Here is a 6572-nt window from a genome sequence, read left to right as displayed (position 1 = left end):
GCCAGCTATGCCCCATACAGAGCCCCCTCCCCCCCAGGAGCACCCCTAGCCCCGCCTCTGTAGACAGCCCCACCGCCCGGGGGCACGCAGCCATCTCCCCCATCACCCTGGGGCCACTAACCACGTCCTCACCCCCACAGGCAGCCAGCCTCGCCCTGGCCCCACAGCCTGCCTCAGCCTTGGGGGCACCCAGCTACCCCAAGATCGCCCAGCTCTTCCGCCCGCTTCTCACGGCGGGCAGCTCCATTGTCCTCGGGCAACCCCCCCCCACGCCCGCTTCATCCCTGTGTGGGGGACCCCGCCCAGCCCCGAGCCCCACGTCTGCGCCGGGCCCAGAAGGTCCGAGCTAAGGGGCGGAGCGTTGTGGCGATGGGGGCGGATCTACAGCTCGTTCGGGGGCGGAGCGTTGTGGCGATGGGGGCGGGGCGTTGTGACGCTGGGGGGCGGGGCGAGGAGCCGGCGGCGCTGGCGTCGGCCGGGGGCGGGGCCAGTGCAGCCTGCGCGGGCTGGCGGCGGAGCAGCTGGCTGGTGTGTTCCCTCTCCCCGCGCGGGGCGGCCCAGGGCCGGGAGCTGCCTGCCTGCGACGGCGGCGGGCTCGGGCTGGTGCGTGGCCCACTCGTGTAGCGCGGGACTGGTGCGTGGGGCCGCAGGGAGCGCGCGTGCGCTGGGTACAGCCGCTCAGGGCGGGGGCTGCCCCGGCGGACAGGGGCCCCCGCAGCGGGGCTGGGGTCTCCCTCCGGCGTGGGCCCGGGTTTCAGTAATTCCCTGCGGGCAGGTGCGGAGCGGGCGGGACTGGCTCTACAGCTGCGAGGCCGGGGGCAAAGCGGCTTCCCCCAGGCTGCCGTGGACTCTCCTCCGCGCGCTGCTGCTGGGCTGGGTCTCCAGCCTGGTGAGTGGCTGCTGCTGGGCAGGGGCCGCGTCTTTGCCGAGCTGCGCTTTTTAAAAAACAGCCCAGGGATCCTCTCCCCATTCTTTATCTTCCGTCCTTTGGGGAGAGACTGGGATGTGAATTGGGCTGTCCTGGGGGTGTCAGGTGTCTCAGTCTCCGTGAAGTTCAGTTTCAGTAACTTTGTTCCCATGTTGGGTAGAGCTGGGTGAATTGTTTTTTTTGGAAAAAAAATAGTTTAACCCAAACTTTATATTTCGTTCAATAATGTGAAACTGTCCACGGGCTTCACACACACGATTTAAAAAACAGCCAGAGGAGAAGGAGGGCCATGATGGTGGTGATGCTTTCGTTCCTTCTAACTTTCTGAGCTTTAGCCCTGTAGTTAGGGAGCACGCGTCTGGGATGTTAGAGACCTTGGTTCAAATATGAGTTCTGGAACAGGCCCATAAACTTAATAATTGAAAATTGTGAAAAAAATTAGATTTGGTATTACCCTACCCAAACTTTTTTTGGGAACTGCCACTAAACCTTCCCCCCCCCCCAAGTTATCTTTTTAGCTCTAATAATGAGGCATGCAAGAATAATTAAGTATCTTTCTAAGAGGGCTCAGACTGATAATGGGGTTTAAACTGTGTCTAGTATTGTAAGCTATGTGTGGAAAAACCTGTCTCCTGTGTTCTCCTTTTCCCTTTGATTGCAGGTGGTTAAACTGGTTAAGAACAGCAGAACTTACTGTAATATGATTATAAAGTTGCCATTTATAAATAGACATATAAGTTTGTGGGAGAGATTCGGGAAATTAGTAAGGTAGAAAGCACAATATTAGAGTGATCAGGGTCTCATTACTTTGTCTGTATTTTAGCTCACTTTAGATGCCATCCATGAAATGGTGTTTTAGAAATAAGTCACTAGATTTATTAGAGACAGCAGGCAGTTTCTTTTCCTCTATAATTGCTCTCCTTCCCTCATCCCAGCCTCTTTCTCTAAATGGCTAATACCTTTTGACCTAAGGAATATTAAAAAAACAACAAATAGTCTGGTAGCACTTTAAAGATCAACAAAACATGTAGATGGTGATGTAGACCAGTTATCTGAAGAAGTGGGATGTGCCCACAAAAGCTTATGATACCATTTAATGTTTTGTTGGTCTTTAAAGTGCTACCAGACTATTTGTTGTTTTTTAAGTTTATCCTGTACAGATTAATTTGGATGCTACTCTGAAGCTAAGGAATATTGTTCCGCTTATATGATACGGCTTTCATTTTTGGCTAAATTTATTAGTGTCTTTTACATCTGTGTATGCATTTTGAGATATTCGCATTGCTCTACCCAGTTGATACTGACTTTACAAATGGTCAAAGTGAAGGAATTGGGGAAGGAGGTTTGGGAATCTGTTATATTGTAGGTTTAAAACATCAGATAGGATTTTAGATTACAGCGGCCTTGTCTATGCTAAACTTTCTAGTTGATCTACCCTATGTGACTTCAGCTATGTAAATAGTGTAGCTGAAGTTGACATACCATGGCGTCTTCCACATGGTAAGGTCAGCAGTGGCTGCTCTCATGTTGGTTCCAGCTGCTTTTATTGTCCTAGTGGAGTACCAGAGTCGAGGGGGAGTGCTCAGAGATTGATTTATCACATCTAAGCAAACACAATAAATTGATGGCCAGTGGATCAGTCGCTGTAGCGTGGATCCACCTTGTAGTGGAGACATGGATCCCCCTTGTAATGGACACAAGCCCTTAAGTTGAGAGAGTACTACTTTATAAATCCTTGCAGGTGCATGATTCTACCTTTCCTATATGCCTTACACAATGTAAACACAGAGTGTAACATAAGATTCTACTATGTAATTCTTATATATTATTGCTGTAGTGTCTAACCAGTTCTGAAGCAGTAGACACTATAGTGAACTAGCCACATTCTACCAGCTAAATAGCCACATGTGGCTAGTGGCTACCATGTTGGACACCGCAGTTTTATTGGAATTGATGTGCAGTTGGCTCTTGAAACATCATGTCTGACCTCTGCTGCTTTGAAGATATTGACTGCTGTTAGTTAAAATATTTACTTCATATAATACTATTATCTATAGGATTTGACTCTACAGACCTATGTGTATGAGCATTTAAATATTATTTGTATACACTTTCTTTGCACACTTGAATTCTGTTGGATTTTTGGGAGGAGGAGAATGGCAATTTAAAGCAACATTGTAGAAGTTGGTGGGCCCAAAACTTAAAACAATTCTTCAGAAATTTTCAGCTTGCCAGGCCTATTATCATAACATGGGACCTATGAAAACATGTAGTCCTTTGGCACCTTAGAGACTAACACAAATATATATAGTATCATGAGCTCATGATAGTATATATATTTGTGTTAGTCTCTAAGGTGCCACAGGACTATTAGTCTGTTAGTTTAAAAACAACAAACAGGGCTATCCCTCTGAGACTATTGAATCTGTGAAATTACCATATAATGGCTCTAAAACCAATTACCAGGCATGTGCCAATCCTGAATTTACTTTCAGTTGTTCATTACTGTGTCTATAGGCCCTTAGTTTACAGTTTGCTTTAAAATTTCATTAGTTTGTTGCTGAAAATTGTGCTTCTAAATTTATTTAGAAGCACAATCTGAGTATTCATCTTTAGTTTTAAATGCTTGGATTGTCAAACATATAAGGTTTTTTTAAATAAATTCTTTAAAAGAATTCTTCTCATACACATTTTAATTAATATAGTACAAAAACTGCTTTCAAAGCAAAGCCTTTCTGACCATTTCCTTCACCCCTTTTATCTTCCTGTTGAAGAGAGCCCATAAAGGGACAGCATTCCTTTTCTTCCAGGTACCTGGACAGATGGCTTTCCCTTTTTCTTGTGACTATTTGATGAGCTAGTTTTAGCAGAACAATCCACCAATAAAAGTGTTATGCTTCAAATCTTTGGAAATATATTTTTAGGAAATGTATCATAAATGTGCTTTTTTATGAAAATCACACAAAATAAATTAGTGTTCCCTTTTTCTAAAAGCAATGAACTTTATGAACACACTTAATGTGCTGGTTAATTTAAAACGTCTCTGTTACTGTGAATTTAAATATGTGGTAATCTGGAATGATTACTTTATGGAGTCTTAAGGGTTTATTGTAAATAAAATCAGCTTAGAAATACTGAAAAAGAAAATGTAAAACAGAATGGCTGCATAATGTATTCCATAATATTTAATGTTATGTTCACCAGGACAACTCACTTGCTTTTACTACAAAGGTTTTGCAGGTTGGGCTTTAATAGCCTCACCCATCACCCTTATTCTCTAGTCCAGTGGTTAGGTTACTTACTCACTGGGTTGTAGGAGATACTGGTTCAAATCCCCCACCTACCTGTTCAGTAGGGGGTTGCACAAGGATTTCCTGCTTTGTAGGTGACTGGCCTTTGTGGTGCGGTTTGGACAAGGATAGCCCCCCTCTTTCTTAAGACATTACTGTCTTCTTGGGATGGAAGGGGCATTCATATAGGGATCACTCACTTGTGGCTCTCCCCAGGAGGCGGGAGCCCCCAGTTCAGACCCCTCAAAAGAGCAGGGGAGTACCAGGTATCTGCCGCAACCTGGGCCTGTATCCTGATCAGGGTGGTCAAGAGTCAGTAGTTGGTGGGTGGGGTAGTGGGGTTACTGCACAGCAGCAATTCATCTTTAGTTGAAAGAGTGAGAGAGGCTGGAAATGGCCTTTTGATCACTTATAAGGACTCTCACACCAGAAGCCCTCCTGCCTGGCAGAGTAGGATTTGATTGAGGGCACTCTCACCCCAGGGGAGCACCCTAACCCCCATATCACAGCGGCCTGGGAAGCTTACTCTGCTCCATTTAACATATAGTTAAAATGGAAGTGAAAATGAAGGCAATAGATCACGCTGCCACTTATTTCTCAACAAGCAGAAAAGGGATTTGAATGAGCAATTCTTTACTTCTGGGATAGGAAACCAAAGTCCAAGAACAGAGAGAGTCACAAGGTTTAGTGGCCCATTTGTCATTTCATATTTACTGAACATGACTAGCCATGAAGAGAAGAGACTGAAGGTGTCCCCTCCCCCCCGTAAAATCAGCATTTAGGCCATTCGTTTGAGAAGAGATCAACATTCAATTCTCAGGGAGTGTGAAGGGGATTTGAACTGACACAGTGCTAAAGGGCCAAGCACCCAAACCCCTGGACTATAGAGAAACTCATGGCGATGTTATGGCTCAATGACTATTTAATGACAGTGGCTCAGCCTCACAAGGAAACAAAGCGAGCCAACACATTGTAGTATTTCCTAGCTCAGCTCTTAGGCCAGTCATTTGGGAGGGAAGAGATCAACAAGCAGATGTGAACCCCCAAACTCCCAGGCATGCACTCCCAGGCTTACTTAACCAGTAAGCTACATGGGGTTCTTTCTGGTGGCTTTGGCCCAGTCAATATGTACTTAAAGTGGAGTAGTTGCAGCAGAAAAGAGCAAGGGAGATCTCAGATCAGCATAGCACCAATCCCCGCACTTAAGCCATTCACTTGAGAGGTAAAAGATGATGGTTCAAATCCCTTTTCAGCAAGCATAAAGGGAAATTAGCCTTATGACCCTGATAAAAATGGAACAACTGCAGCAGAACAAGATGAGGTAGTAAACATCAGGCTGACCCCCTTTTAATCCAGCAGCTAGTTATTCACTTCAGAGACAGCTGCACTAGTACCTTCTCAAGAAGCCAAGGCAGGAGATGAACTTGCATCACCCATACTGCTGGGTAAGCACCCAAATCACTGCACTACAAAGAGATTCGGTAATGAGACTTTGCCTAGTTGCTACTTAATAATGACAGAGCCTCAAGGTGCAACTCTCTTTAACTCCCTTATGCCCCTGACTGGGACTCTCGTGAGTGAATACAGAGCTCTATTCAAATCTATTTTCAAGTAGCGAGAAAGACTCTGGTTCAGTTTCTACTAGGGATTAAGTGAGTAGATAAGCTTTTGCTTATCGTGTAGTTGAGTCACTACTCGACTAGCTGCTGGTCTCCACCTCTCCCGTATGCCCGGTGGCTCTTAATGCATTTAAAAGGCAGGGTCGCATTGGGGTTAGCTCCCTGGCCAGAGCTAACCCCGCTGCAGCTCTGCAGTTTCCCTCCTTATCAACTAATTGAGTAGTTGATGGAAATTCCATCGACTACTCGCTTAGCTGATTAAACATAATTTAATATCCCTAGTGTTTACCCTTCCTAGGTACCGACCTCTTCTCGCAATCCCTGACCAGGAAACACTTAGGCGCCAACATAATTTCTTATGAGGTAACTTTGAATGCCCCACTAATCAACTGAGGTCAGAGGGAAAAGGTGGCTGGGGTCTACCATGTAAACTTTAGCCTAGTGGTTAGGGGCCTCACCTGTGCCTGCAGGAAAGGGGAGGGAGGGCTCTGGCTCCCATTTCAGCATGGGAAAGCCATTACAAAGGCAGACATTGCTAGAGCCCTATAAAATGTGGAGAATGCATTGAATGAGGACGTGTTATTCACCCTTTGCAGAACACAAGAGTCGGGGTGACCAAAGGATATGCATGAATAGGCAGCAGGTTTACACCAAACCAAAGGTGGTGTGTCTACCTGCAAGGCACAGTAAGCATATGACATGCCTTGCTAAGCGACATTGTGAAAGCCAACCTGT

General features: G+C 45.9%; 1 protein-coding gene across 8 annotated transcripts in view; it reads left to right on the top strand.

Annotated features, from left to right (window-relative positions):
• Positions 1 to 6572, top strand: part of CLIP4 (CAP-Gly domain containing linker protein family member 4) — a 110112-nt gene that overhangs the window by 37393 nt on the left and 66147 nt on the right. For 2 of the 8 annotated variants that reach the window (XM_075925361.1, XM_075925357.1), the window contains exon 1: positions 466 to 603. The exons of 4 other annotated variants lie outside the window; for them this stretch is intronic. The gene's annotated coding sequence lies outside the window, so the exon portion shown is untranslated. Of the gene's footprint in view, positions 1 to 456; positions 635 to 6572 lie in introns of those variants that run through there. 2 more of the 8 variants (XM_075925358.1, XM_075925359.1) reach the window with 2 other exon arrangements.

The sequence above is a fragment of the Pelodiscus sinensis genome, chromosome 3 (assembly GCF_049634645.1).
Source record: "Pelodiscus sinensis isolate JC-2024 chromosome 3, ASM4963464v1, whole genome shotgun sequence".
Taxonomy (NCBI): Eukaryota; Metazoa; Chordata; order Testudines; family Trionychidae; genus Pelodiscus; species Pelodiscus sinensis.
The sequence above is the reverse complement of the archived record's forward strand: the minus strand, read 5'-3'. Positions and strand labels throughout refer to the sequence as shown.